This window comes from Sapajus apella, unplaced genomic scaffold (assembly GCF_009761245.1).
Source record: "Sapajus apella isolate SASKATOON/1434 unplaced genomic scaffold, GSC_monkey_1.0 scaffold44, whole genome shotgun sequence".
Classification (NCBI taxonomy): Eukaryota; Metazoa; Chordata; class Mammalia; order Primates; family Cebidae; genus Sapajus; species Sapajus apella.
The window spans coordinates 12,796,020-12,810,900 of NW_022436984.1; the positions used below are offsets into that span (position 1 = coordinate 12,796,020).

At 37.4% G+C, this 14,881-nt stretch overlaps 1 protein-coding gene and 2 pseudogenes across 4 annotated transcripts in view; 1 reads left to right on the forward strand and 2 right to left on the reverse strand.

Moving 5' to 3' along the window:
• Positions 1–14,881, reverse strand: part of MAP4K3 (mitogen-activated protein kinase kinase kinase kinase 3) — a 188,386-nt gene that overhangs the window by 137,477 nt on the left and 36,028 nt on the right. The gene's annotated exons all lie outside the window — the stretch shown is intronic.
• Positions 6,635–6,753, forward strand: LOC116524322 (annotated as a pseudogene).
• On the reverse strand, positions 10,194–10,289 carry LOC116524348 (annotated as a pseudogene).

Sequence of the window (14,881 nt, forward strand, 5' to 3'; positions counted from 1 at the left end):
AATTTCAGTCTAAATCAACAGATTCCAAATACTGAATCAGCTGGATGGTTACATAAAAATCACATAAAGAGTTTAAATATGAAACAATAATAAAACATTGCTACAAACTTTGAATTCTAGGTCAAGCGATTAAGAATGGGACCCAGGAGTCTGTATTTCAAGCTACTGAGGTACTGCTGATACACAGCCAGGTTTAGGGATCCAGTTTAAAGCACTGTGTTACTGACTTTTATAAAATTAAACTACCAACTTGTAAGCCTGAAAAGGAGTTACAGGAATGACTGGATGCAGGTGACACCATTTGTGCAGAGGTTTGAAAAGATGGCCTGAAATACAAAAAACATAGAAAAAAGGGATGGGGAAAAGGGCGTAGAAAAAAAAGCATGAGCAAAGCCTTGGGGACAGAAAACACAGGCTATTTTGAGTGTACCAGGCCAACCAAACCTCAGGGTACCTCCCATACAACCACTCCCTTTCAGAAGAAAATGGATAACCCATACTCACTGCTGAAGGGATGGTTTCATGTTTGCTTTTCCATAGTTGATTAGACTAGGTGTATTAGTCAGTTCTCATGTTGCTATAAGGAACTGCCTGAGACTGGGTAATTTATAAAGGAAAAAGGTTTAATTGACTCACAGTTCCACAGGGTTGGAAGGCCTCAGGAAACTTACAAGCATGGCAAAAGGGGAAGCAAACACATCCTTCTTCACATGGCAGTAGGAAGGACAAATGTCGAGCAAAAGGGGGGAAAGCACCTTATAAAACCATCAGATCTCATGAGAACTCAGTATCATAAGAACAGCATGAGGGCAATTGCCACCATGATTCAATTACCTTTCACCAGGTCCCCCTCCACAACGTGGGGATTATGGGAACTTACAATTCAAGATGAAATTTGGGTGGGTAAACAGCCAAATCATGTTACTAGGTATGTGCCCACTACAAGGGCAACCAATTCATAGGAAAACTGACAGTGACATACATCCCTGCTTTGCCCAGGGTACTCCTATGCCTATTGCACCGGTAGAATTACTAATAGTGTTTATGTGTAGTCTTAAACAATTAAAAAATTATTAAATTTGGCCAGGTGCAGTGGTTCACACTTGTAATCTCAGCACTTGGGAGGATGAGGTGGATGGATTACCTGAGGTCAGGAGTTCGAGATCAGCCTGACTAACATGGAGAAACCCTGTCTCTATTTTTAAAATTACAAAATTTGCCGGGTATGGTGGCGTGTGCCTATAATCCCAGCTACTCGGCAGGCTGAGGCAGGAGAATTGCTTGAACCTGGGAGGCGGAGGTTGCAGTGAGTCGAGATTGTGCCATTGCACCCCAGCCTGGGCAACAAAAGCAAAAGTCTGTCTCAAAAAAAAAAAAAAAAAAGCTTTATTAAATTTGGATGGTAAACTGTAAGATTACTCTACCAATAAACCCTGAGCTAACACGAAAAACAGGGCAAATTCTCTAAAATAAGGGTCAGCAAACATGTCCATTTTTGTAAATAAAGTTTTACTGGTACACAGCCAGCCAGCACTTTGGAAGGCCAAAGTGGGCAGATTGCTTGAGCCCAGGAGTTCGAGACCAGCCTGGGCAACATAGCGAAACCCTGTCTCTACAAAAAAATACAAAAATTAGCTGGGCTTGGTCTTGGTAGCATGTGCCTGTAGTCCCAGCTACCCGGGAGGCTGAGGTGGGAGGAGGATCAATTGAGCCCAAGGGATCAAAGCTACAGTGAGCTATGATCACACCATTGTACTCAAGCCTGGGCAACACAGTGAGACCAGTCTTAAAAAAGAAAAAGAAAAAAAAATTCAGTGGCAGAGCTGAGTAGCTGAGACAGAGGCCATATGGCTCACAAAGCCTGAAGTATTACTATCTGGCCCTTTATTGACAAAGCTGATCCTTCCTTTAAAACAGCACTGTCCAGTAGAACTTTCTGCATTGATGGAAATGCTCGGTATCTGCGCTATCCGATACATTAACCCCATACCACATGTACCCACTGATCACTTAAAATGTGGCCAGTGTAAGTGAAAAACTAAATTTTGTTTAATTATACGTGTGTACACCATGAAATATTTAAAATTTGGAGTTTTTAATGTTTTTAACTACCAGACAATAAAATGGATTTTTAAAGATACAGTTCTAGTAATTTTAACACATATATTAGATTGTGTAACCACCACCACCACTACCACCACCATCAGGAAATAGAAAAGTTCCATCACTGCAAAAACGCTACTGGAAGTCATAATCCTCCCTAAGCCCTGGAAATACTACCATGCTCTCTATGACTACAATTTTTCTTTCTTAGAATGCCATATAAATTCATTCATTATATAATGTCTTGAGACTTTTCTTTCACCACGATGCTGCAAGTATCATTAGTTTATTCCTTTTTATTGCTGAGTAGTGTTCCACTGTATGGATTTACCACCGTTTATCCATATACAAGTTGAAGGATATCTGCGTTGTTTTCAGTTTTTGGCAAATATGAAAAGAGCTGCTATAAACATTTGCATACAGGTTACATAAATACCCAGGAGTGGGACTAGGTCATATCGAATTGTAGGTATATGTTCAATTTTATAAGAAACTGTCCAACTTTCTAGAGTGACTGTACCATTTTTCATTCCCAGAAGCAATGCATGATGGGGTTCCAGTTGCTTCACATCCTTGCCAAGAGTTGGCACTGTATTTTTTATTTCTGCCATCCTAACGGGTGTATAAATGCTATTTCATGATGGTTTTAGTTTGCATTTCCCTGTTTAGTCTATTCATGTGATTACCTGCCATCCTTTAATAAAGTGCTTTCCTGTCTTTTGTCCATGTTTTAATTGGGATATTTATTTTCTTACTGACAAATTATGAGAGTTCTATACACACACACACACACACACACACACACACTCTCTCTCTCTACACACACACACACACACACACACACACACACACACACACACACACGTGTCCCTTGTCAGATATATGCTTTGCAAATATTGCAATGGCATGATCTCGGCTTACTGAAATCTCTGTCTCCTGGGTTCAAGTGATTCTCTGGCCTCAGCCTCCCAAGTAGCTAGTATTACAGGCACCTGCCACCACATCCGGCTAATTTTTTTGTGTTTCTAGTAGAAACAGGGTTTCACCACGTTGGTCAGGCTGGTCTCAAACTCCCAACCTCAGTTGATCCACCTGCCTCAGCCTCCCAAAGTGCTGAGATTACAGGTGTGAGCCACTGCACCCAGCTAAATATTTTCTTCCAGTCTGTAACTTATTCTTTGTTTTTGTTAACAGTGTCTTCTGTTGCAGAATTTATGGATTGAATTGTGCTCCCTACCAAATTCATATATTGAAGTCCTTACCCCCAGTACCTTAGAATGTGACTGTATTCAAAGGAAAGGCATTTGAAGAGGTAATTAAGGTTAAATAAGTTATATGGGTGGGTCCTAATCCAACAAGACTGATGTACCTTTAAGAAAAGGAAGAGATACCAGAGATATACACACACATACAGTGAAAAGGCCATGTGAAGACACACTAAGAAGGGAGCCATCTGCAAGCCAAGGAGAGAAGCTTCAGGAGAAACCAACCCTGCTGGCACCTTAACCTTGGACTTCCAGCCTCCAGAACTATGAGAAAATAGATTTCTATTGCTGAAGCCACCCAAGGTCTTTTCACTTAACTTCAGGTCACAAATATTTTCTCCTAAAAGTTATACGGTTTTATGTTTAGTTTTAGGATACATTTTGAGACAATTTTTGTGTAAGGTGTAGAGTTTAGGTTGAGGTACATTTTTTTTTTTTTTGCATGTATATGTCCAACTCTTAACATTTGTTGAAAAGTCAATCTTCCTTCTACTGAATTGATTTTCACTTTTGTCAAAAATCAATTAGCTATATTTGTATGGATCTATTTCTGGACCCCATGTTGACCTATACTGACTTGTGTTTATCTCTTACCTACACCATACAGTCTTGATTAGTGTAATTTTTTTTTGTTGTTGTTGATGTTGTTTTTGAGACAGAGTCTCATTCTATTGCCCAGGCTGGAGTGCAGTGGTGTGATCTTGGCTCACTGCAACGTGTGTCTTCTGGGTTCAAGTGATTCTCCTGCCTCAGCCTCTTGAGTAGCTGGGACTACAGGCACGCACCACCATGCCTAGCTAATTTTTTTATTTTTAGTAGAGACGGGGTTTCTCCATGTTGGCCAGGTTGGTCTCCAACTCTTGACCTCAGGTGATCCACCCACCTTGGCCTCCCAAAGTGCTGGGATTACAGGTGTGAGCCACCACGTCCAGCTGGTTACTATAGTTTTATAGTAAATTTTAAATTTATAATCACAATAATTTTGTGATTCCTCTTTTTCTTCTTCAAAGTTGCTTTGGCAACAAGGTCCTTTGCCTTTCCATATGAGTCAACTTGTCTTAAAAAAAAAATCTGCTGTTGGGGCTTTTATTTGGAAGTACATTAAATCTATAGATCAATTTCGAGACAACTGACATATTTACTACATGGAGTTTTCCAATCCACAAACACTACTGGCAAGTGTCTCTGTTTATTTAGATTTTGATATCTTTCATCAATGCTTTGTAGTTATCAGCATACAGAGCCTATACATAATTTTAATTTTGATTTTAAAGGCCACATGTGGCTAGTGATAACTGTATTAGACAGCACAACTCTAAAATATTTGAAACTGGAAATACTGAGAAATAGCACCACCATACAATGTAACTCACTGTGAAATCATGCTATATGCCAGTGTTATGGCATGCAGGACTTTGGGCATGAAGTGAAGTTTTGAAGAAAGAGAAAAGATGCAATGAAGAGAAAAATGAATAAAGAGCCAAGAACCCAACAGATGGACAGAGAAAAGTAAGAGACCTTGAGAAAAGAACAGGTCTCCAAGCTGCCTTGAGTTCCTGACAACTTTCCAGTTCCATATATCATGTATCTTTACAATAGCCTCTCTTTTCTTAACCTGAATCGCTCTTTGTTTCTTAAAACCAGATAATTAAAGATCTACATTTCTAGGACTACATAGTCCTAATTTCAAAAAAGAAAAATAAGGATTGAGGCTATCATTAACTTTTAAAAAATGCACTTAGCAGATAATAATTTGATACAGACATGGAAAATAATCTGTGAATGATAAAAGAGTACAGACAGTTCCAACATACCAGTAATCTGTATTTCAAAGTTTAATTCTGAATTTTTGAATTCAAAACTGGACCTGTTCCATATCAATAACACTTTTAAATGGTAACTGGCAGACCACACTAATAATATGGATAAAACTTAGCAGTAGCACTGAGTTTAGGAAAGGATAAGAAATCAGGTAACCAAATTCCAACTTTGCACTATAGAAGCAGTAGCAGCAGCATCTCTAGCCCAGTGGTGCTCAGACCCCAACGTGCATAAATATCTTCCAAGATTTCACTTTTGGAAATATGTTAGATTCAATATAAAATACCCTTCCATTACAGATACCTAGAAATAGTAGACAAGATACAACAAACACTCTTTTACATGCACTGCTGAACTCACAAGCAAAGAAATTCACAGGTGGCACAAAGAGATATAGTATAAATAGCTTTAAAATAATCTGTTTTACTGAATAAAATCAGAGCTGTAAACAAAAGTTCACATGACCTTAGCTTAAACTTGGAATCTAGGGACTTCAGTTTTGATTTTTATTAGACGTGGTAAAAGCTGAAATTGGAACCACTGCATAAAACCAGCAATGCCCTTTAAGAGTCACACTCCATAGGTAGGTCAGGGAAAAGGGCTCTGTTCACAAAATGCAACTTGTTCAAATCAGGCCTTCGCTAGAATGGGAGAAGTATCTTCCCTGGAAATCCAGAATCATAAGCCTGTTCCCAGTTGGGTACAGGGTTAAAATTTACACTAATTTTAAGGGCCCAGGAGCCTCAAGTCAAGAAATGAATTTGTTTCTGGGTTGGTGGTAACACAAGGCACCTGGCAGAAGGAGAAGCAGCAAATTCTCTGTAGATAAACACATCTCCAACCCATAATCCAGGAAATTACTACATAATATTATTAGGCAGATATGAACCTAGAACAAAATTATCAGGCACAAAAGGAAACAAACCCCCAGAACAGTAAAAACTATGAAAAACCAAATTAAATGCACAGAAGTTAAATTTTAGGAATTAACAGATACATAACATTACAATCAAGTATGCTTTAAAAGGTTACAGAAATAAAAGAAAGTATTAAATATATAGGTCAGATTTTTTAAAAAGTTAACCCTAGAAATAAACACATGGGTCAGAAACAAGAGGCTAACAAAAATAACTTGGCAGATAGGATAAAAAGAACAAAATAGAATTTCTGGAAATAAAAAATGAAATTAAAAACCTAGCTGGTGAACACAGACATAAAATTAGTAAACAAAATGACAGCTCTGAAGCAGCAAAGAGAGCAAGAGATAGAAAACGAGAGAGACATGAGGAATAGAAGAAGAAGATATATATTTAATTAAACAAGGAAGGAAGAGAGAACCAGTATTTCAACAGATAGTGGCTAAAATTTTTCCAGAATGGGTAGAAGACATAAAACCTCAGATTCAGGAGACACAGTCACAAGGAGAGTAAATAACCAAGAAATCTGTCTATGGCCATACCACCCTGAACGCGCCCGATCTCGTCAGATCTCGGAAGCAAAGCAGGGTCAGGCCTGGTTAGTACTTGGATGGGAAACTGCCTGGGAATACTGGATGCCTTAGGCAAAAACAAAAACAAAAACAATAACACCAAGAAATCCACATCTAGACACATTACATGAAACTGCAAAACACTAAAGACAAAGAAATGATCTTTAAAAGCACTCACAGAAAAGGAGTTAGACTATTTATCTACAAAGGAACAACAATTAGACTTTCAGAGAAAAAAAAAAAAAAGCCAGAAAGACTGCAGAATAATATTGTGCTAAAAAAATTAAGTCAATCTAGAGTTATATTCTCAGGTAAAACATCATTAAATAAATAGGGCAAAATAAAGACATTTTCTAACAAACACCGAGGATTCACTGCCAAAAGATGTGCAATAACACATTCTTCTAAAGGATACATTTCAGGATCAAAAGAGACTCAGATGGAAAGTTTAAAATGCAAGGAGTATCAAATAAACTAGCAATCTTGGGTAGAGATAAAGTTTGAGGACTGTAAAAACAACAATAATAATGTCTACCCAATTGTTTAAAAGCTAGAACTCAAATATGGAGCAAAATATCATGGAAATGGGAAGGTGGAAGTACAATTAAATTGCTCTAAAGACTTTAAGCCGTTTGGGAAGTGGACAGAGTTAATAATTTGGGGTCTTAGGTTCGCTATGTTTATTAAATTATTAAGAGCAACAATTAGAATAATGAAAGTAGTATATAACAGCGATTCTTAATTGAGGATACTACCTACATAAAAATGGGAAGGAGGTGTTTGGAAATGTGGAGGGGCATTTGGGGTTGTCCCAATAACTGCGGATGATAATAGTATTTGGCAGGTAGGAGCCAATGATTTGAAAAGTCCTGTTGTGCCTTCAGAGTGCCACATGACAATCCTAGCAAAAATACCAATAGCACCTATATTGAGAAATACTGTATACACCTACTGAAAAATGAAATTTAAACAACTCAGCGTGGAAATTAAACAACTCAATAAAAATCACTTGTAGATCTGCTTTAAATCACAAGAGTCTTGGCTTCCACACCATACAGATTCTGAATCAGCAGATCTGAGGTGAGCCCCAGGAACCTACGGTTTTAATACCACTCCAGTGACTCTGATTCAATCAATAACAGCCTATCAATCACCCTTTGAGAAACACTGTAGTCTAATAAGGATGAAATGTTAGATGAATGGAGTTTAAGAGATTCCCATTTCAGCAAAAGGCACTAGAGGAAGGGATGCCCAGGGTTGAGAAGAAATCTAGGAACAGGGAGTAGGTGGTGGCAGAAATTCATGTGCATTTATTATTAAGTGTCCCCAAAGCAGAAATTGGAGATCAGAAGAAAAAGCACTTTTTAAAGATTAATAATAATATAGTAGAGCAGTGCTTTACATAAAATGCCTTTAAAAAATACTGGAAATGAAAATACAACAGAATAGTTTAGAAAAACATCAATGAAATAATTTAATCCACAACCTAAAAATGAGTCACCCTATAAACACGATGGGAAAGTCTGTCTTCAGAAATCCTACCCATACTCTGACCTACATCCATCTCTTGAGTGACCTTATTCACCAATTTCTAACATCTAGGATATGTCTGCCCTGGAGTAGCAGAATAGTATTTCTGAAATGTGTTAAATATATTCTGGTTTAAAAAAAAAAAAAAAAAAAAAGAGTTCTTGGTTAAGTATTAGAAATAATACATACTATATTCTCCTAGAGATCAACTGTGCACACCAGCACATTAAAAGATTCTGAAAGTTCTGAGGTAAAGAAAACCATTTACTTTTTGTTTGACTCTTCATCTCCCATCATTATTTGACTAAGGACACCCAAAAGTCCTCCAACTTTCTAGAAAATTTAGGATTTAGAAAAATACATTTACTTAAATAAACACAGTCTATTCACTGCTATATCCTTGGCACCTTGAACAGTGCCTGGAAGACAACCGATGCTCAAAATATGTTGCTGAATGAGTAATTAAAATCAGTTCTGTGCTGGTAAATGTTTAAAAAGACAGCTTAGGGTAATGAAGACAGAGTGAGCATTGATTTGTAGTGTTTTAGTGGTGTAAACACTCCCACCAAGGCAGATCACAACCTACCAACCTGGCATTTCTGCACATGGAGTTGGGAAGAGATACTTATAATCTCATTAATAAAAAAAGGCTCCTGGACATCAACGATTAAAATGTTAAAGTGAAGCTTATTTAATGCAAATGCAGAATTATTACTTCCCTAACCAGTATCCCTGGGGAATGAAGACCAAGTTTTCCAGATAATGGGATAAATGTTAAGTGAAAAAATGCATATTTTTTAATTCAAAAAAGAAACTGTATGCTTATTGAGTGTGTGGTACAAAATTTAACATTTTCTGTTAACTCAATATTGCCTATCATATCAATTATCTATAAAGCATCCCAAAGTGACAGTCTTAAATAAGATACATAAAAGCTATCTGCCCCTATACTAAATCACGTTTCTAGCTGGGGCCCAAGGCTGAGCTTCACTGAGCCCAAGAATCCCTGACACTGAACACAAACTGATAAATGTTTACACTTCTTTCTGAGAAAAATGTCTACTGACTCCATCAGGTGTCACTATGGTCTGAATGAGTCCCTCAAAGCTCATGTGTTGGAAACTTAATCCCCAATGCAACAGCATTGGCAGGTGAGGTGATTACGCCATAAAGCCAGAGAATGAACTGATGTCATTATTGAGGAAGCAGGTTGTTTATCTTGAGACTGAGCTGGTTATAAAAGTGAGTTTGGGTCTCTCCTGCTCTCTTGATCTTTCACTCTTTCTTACCCTTCCACTTCCTGCCATTGGATGACACAGTACAAAGGCTCTAACTAGATGCCACTGCCATGTTCTTGGACTCTCCAGCCTCCAAAACTGTGAGCCAAATAAATCTTTGTTCTTGTAAACTGCTCAGTCTCAGGTATTCCATTATAACAACATAAAATGGACTAAGACAGGTATCCATAAGGTTAAGAATCACTTCTCTAAGTAAATCTGGACTGTTCTGTTTAATTTGAGGCATTTTGGTTTTCTCCCTCTCTCTCATCAGGCTGTCAGTGGTTACTTTTAACTGACAGTGTGATGCTTACAGTATCCCCACCTCCAATTTGTTTTGGGTTGGAGAAACTGATAGGTGAGCTCATTAGAAAATGTTTTCATTAAATCACTGAGGGCTTCACCTATGAATATAGTGAATAACAACAAAAAATGTACAAACTGGTGGCAAATGTATAAAATAAATGAAATGTTTACACAGCTGATGGTAGTCCAGATTAAGTATATTATAGAAACACGACATATTCTACCCAATAAAATTTACCTCCTTACAGGCTTTTTAAGATAATTTCCATCATACAAGAGAATATACTTCTCAAATGTGTCATAAAACTTAGAACCTATCCATTTCAGAATCTCATTTTTACCTGCAGTCATTAGAATCTATCAATTTTTTAAAAAAAGCTATGTACAGCAAACTTGACTTTTTAAAATTTTAATTTTTTAAAATAATTTTTGTGCAGGGGCCATGCTAATCTCTCTGTATCATTCCAATTTTAGTATGTGTGCTGCCAAAGTGAGCGTCAAACTTCATTTTTTAATTTAAGATCATTTATGTTTAAATCTGGGGTGAGTGAACCAATTTCTAGGATTTGTGCCTATTATTTGAGGGCTGGATATGCACTTGTCCTTTGGTATATGCAGAAGGCTGGTTCCAGGACCCTTGAGCATACTAAAATCCACACCTGCTCAAGTTCCACAGCAAGCCCTGCAGAATCTGTGTATACGAAAAGTCAGCCATATTTATGTGGGTTTCACTTTACACAAATACTGAGTTTGGTTGAAAAAAAATCCGCATATGGGGCCGGGCGCGGTGGCTCAAGCCTGTAATCCCAGCACCTTGGGAGGCCGAGGCGGGTGGATCACGAGGTCAAGAGATCGAGACCATCCTGGTCAACATGGTGAAACCCCATCTCTACTAAAACTACAAAAAATTAGCTGGGCATGGTGGCATGTGCTTGTAATCCCAGCTACTCAGGAGGCTGAGGCAGGAGAATTGCCTGAACCCGGGAGGCAGAGGTTGCGGTGAGCCGAGATCGCGCCATTGCACTCCAGCCTGGGTAACAAGAGCGAAACTCCGTCTCAAAAAAAAAAAAAAAAAATCCGCATATGCGGACACATGTAGTTCAAATTCAAGCATACGCTGTTGAAAGATCAACTGTATATCTTTCATTAAAATCAGTGAAATGAGAAGGATGTACACATGCTTTTTCATGACACAAAATTTCAAAGTAAATTAAATATATTTACAACTAAGCTTCATCAAGGCTTTGAACATGACTCTTACAAAGCACTCCTAGCAATATTAGAAACTTTTTTTTGTTACACTTTATAAAAATTTTTCTACCATTACTCCATTCACTAAAAATTTGCCTACAAGAGAATGATCAATATGAATACCACTATTTTCACATTTCTCCTGCTCCCAACACCCTTCAACAACATCTCATTTGCTTCTGTTACTGCTGGACTTTTACTTCAATAACATTATAATAACCTTGGGAGGAAAATGGAGGAGCCAGGGAAAGGCAGAATAAGGATACACTACACAAAGGTAAGCCTGAAATGAAGACAGCTTGAGCTAAGGTCATTTAATGGGAATGGAGAGAAAAGGTTAAAAATTCTACTTTATCCCAGGTTTTCCAGATTGTGGTTCTCCAGAACAAAAATTAACCAGAGCCACATTATTTTTGCCTAAGTAATTATTTCCAAGAATAAATAGCTATCTTTTCTATTGTGCTTTTAATCCAGAGGTATCTACAACAGTCCTCATATGAAGAGGTGATAGTGGAGGAGGTCCATTCCTCTCCACAGAGCCAGACCTGAGCTTACTCAGCCAGCCACGTATCAAAACAGCATATTCACAAATAAGTTATAAAACAGCTTGGCCAGATGGACAGGAAAAAAATGTAAGACCAGATCATGAAAAAAAGAAGAGGCCCACTTCAGGGAATAAGATAGGCAGAATGTGGTCATGATGCCAAGGATAAGAATAAACAGAAAAAGGCCTGGCAGCAACTGGCTTTGACAATAACTTGAATTAATCTCATTGGTGCTGACAAATATTATTTTCAGGGCCACATACAGGTGCAATAGCTTGTCTTTTCCATGCTAATCCCACACAGATCTTTGAGGGCTGAAGTAAGGAAGTTGGACAAAGTTTGTCCCTTTGTCAGTGCTACATCCTCCTATCCCAAAGTTTCTTGAGACTGGCCTGGAAAGGGGCTTTCCTGTGCGTCAGAAGGAATTTGAATCAAACTCTCTAATTATTCTTCCAGAAATAGGAAACTCACAATGTAACTCTTAACATCTGAAACAGAAATGGAATAAAAGAATGATTCCACTATGATATCAATTATTGTTAAGGCCAGATAAAATACTAGTTCAGATATACCCTTCTAGCATTCTAACATTCAGTTTAATAAAAAAGAGAGAGATGGATGTCATTGTTTCCATTCAAGAAATAACACCAACTCATAATGAAGTACTAACATTGTAATGTGCAATAAACCCACCTGCAAAGGGCTCTGTATGTATAAAAATTACCAAAGGAATTAAGCAACACAGCTTGCTGCTGACAAATCTAAGCAAGATATAAAAAGTGGATTTTACCAAACAACCTACATGCGCAGGCACACACATACAATTTTACCTAATAATGGTTTTACTCAGGCTACACATCAAGTATTAATAGGTTTTTCCACTATCTGATGATGCTGGATTTTTTTTAATCTGAAAAAGAAAAGGGAATCTTCTGAAACTCTTATACAATAAAAAAATTACATAATTTGACCTGATGAGGCTATCAGCTCATTTCTCACTATCAGGGTTGGTTCATTTGTCTTCCTGCTTACTGCCTTTGTTCTTTTGGGACGAATGTAATTTCCCAAATATAAGACACTCCCATTATCCTAATTATGCATTATTACTAACTATGACATAACAAAGCTTTGTTTACTAAAACCTATTGTGGCGCACTATACTCCAATTTCAATTTTCACACAATCATTATTCAAAGAATCAGAAGCTCAAATATGCTACATTATAAAGGGCTCTGGAAAACACTATCAAATAATTCTTTCCATCTGTTTAGTTAAAAGGAGGGGGGGAGACTGAGATTTCAATTACTCTTCAAAATATTTTGTGATATATATGCCTTATTTAAAGCCAGAAAGCTTTAGTATACAAAAGACTAGAGCTGTTAAAAAGTTCAGGATGACAGACACAGTGTTCATTATGTAGAATACATGTATACTTAAATATTAAAATATCAGGAAAACGGGAAGGGATATACAAGTTTGGTTGTGGGGTTTTGTTTGTCTGTTTTGAGACAAGATCTCACTTGGTAGCACCAACTGGAGTGTAGTACATGATTTTAGCTCACCGCAGCCTCTTAACTCCTGAGCTCAAACCATCTTCCTGTCTCAGCCTCCTGAGTAGCTGGAACTACAGGCATGCACCACCATATCCAGCTAATTTTTAAGTTTTTCTAATGTAGAACTGGGTCTCACCATGTTGCCCAGGCTGGTCTCAAATTCCTGGCCTCAAGTGATCCACCCACCTCAGCCTCCCAAGTGTGAGTCACCACACCCAGCCTACAAGTATTTGTAAACCAATACCTTAATATTCCACTGTCCACTAAGATAAAATACAATTCAGTTTACATTTCTGAACTTCTGCCAATATTTTTTACTCAAAACAATGTGCTTTAACTTCGAGCCCCAAATTTTTAACATGACAGTACTTTTCATAAAACAATTTCAGCAAAAATATTAGCCCAGAAACATCTCTCTTCACTTCCTATAAGAGATCAAAGATAGATTCTTACTATCTAAGGTAAACATATCTCTATTTAACAGATCTATTACTTGATCTAAAAGACTATTTGCTTTTGAATGACTTAGTAGTATATACTATTATTGGATTTAGCTAAGCTGTAACACATACCAATAATGGTTGGATTTCACATCACCCTCAACACAATAAATGACAACTTTTCATCAATTAAAAATCTTGAAATTTCAAGTCAAAATAAAGAAATGATTCCTTTTCAACTTGCTGAGGTTCATCATGCCACGTATTTACACCAGTAAAAATGGATAGTGTAATAAATCTCTCAACCAAGATTTTGGTAGTAAAAAAAAAAAAAAAAAAGAAAAAGAAAAAGAAAAATCCTACATAGTACTCACCAACTCTATACATTGTGCTTTAAAACAACATTAAGAATTAGTGACTACAAATATAAGAGAATTCAGTAAGATGGTAACCTCTAAAAAGAATATACAAAAATCAAGTCTTTATATATACATAACATATTATACAAATAACAACAGAAGATATAAAGACATCACTTCCAGTAGCAACTAATTGTATATTTTCACTTAACCAGAAATGTGCAAACTTATGAAGAAAAGTTTAAAAACCTTTAAAGAAATGTAAGTAGAAATGAATGAAGAGAACGTTATAATTATATTCTGAGAGAGACTAAACATCATAAAAGTATCAATTCATCTTAAGTTATAATTAATACAAACCCAATAAAAGTTATCAACTTTTTTCCTCCAGGAACTAGAAAAGCAGATTCTAAAGATCCTATTCAAAAATAAATAAGCAGTAATTGCCAGGAAAACTCTGAAAATGAAGAGCAATGAGAAAACAGCTCTAACAGTATAACTTTATAATGCCTCAAGAATTAAAACTAGGTCAGGCGCAGTGGCTCACACCTGTAATTCCAGCACTTTGGGAGGCTGAGGTGGGTTGATCATCTGAAGTCAGGAGTTCGAGACCAGCCTGACCAACAAGCAGAAACCCCGTCTTTACTAAAAATACAAAGCTAGCCAGGAGTGGTGGTGCATGCCATGCCTGTGATCCCAGCTACTCCGGAGGCTGAGGCAAGAGAATCACTTGAACCCGGGAGGTGGAGGTTGCAGTGAGCCGAGATGGTACCATTGCACTCCAGCCTGGACAACAAGAGAGAAACTTTGTCTCAAAAAACAAAACAACAACAAAAAAATGAACTGCCAGAAAAAAATTGTATTTATATTTGCCGGGCGCGGTGGCTCAAGCCTGTAATCCCAGCACTTTGGGAGGCCGAGGCGGGTGGATCACGAGGTCAA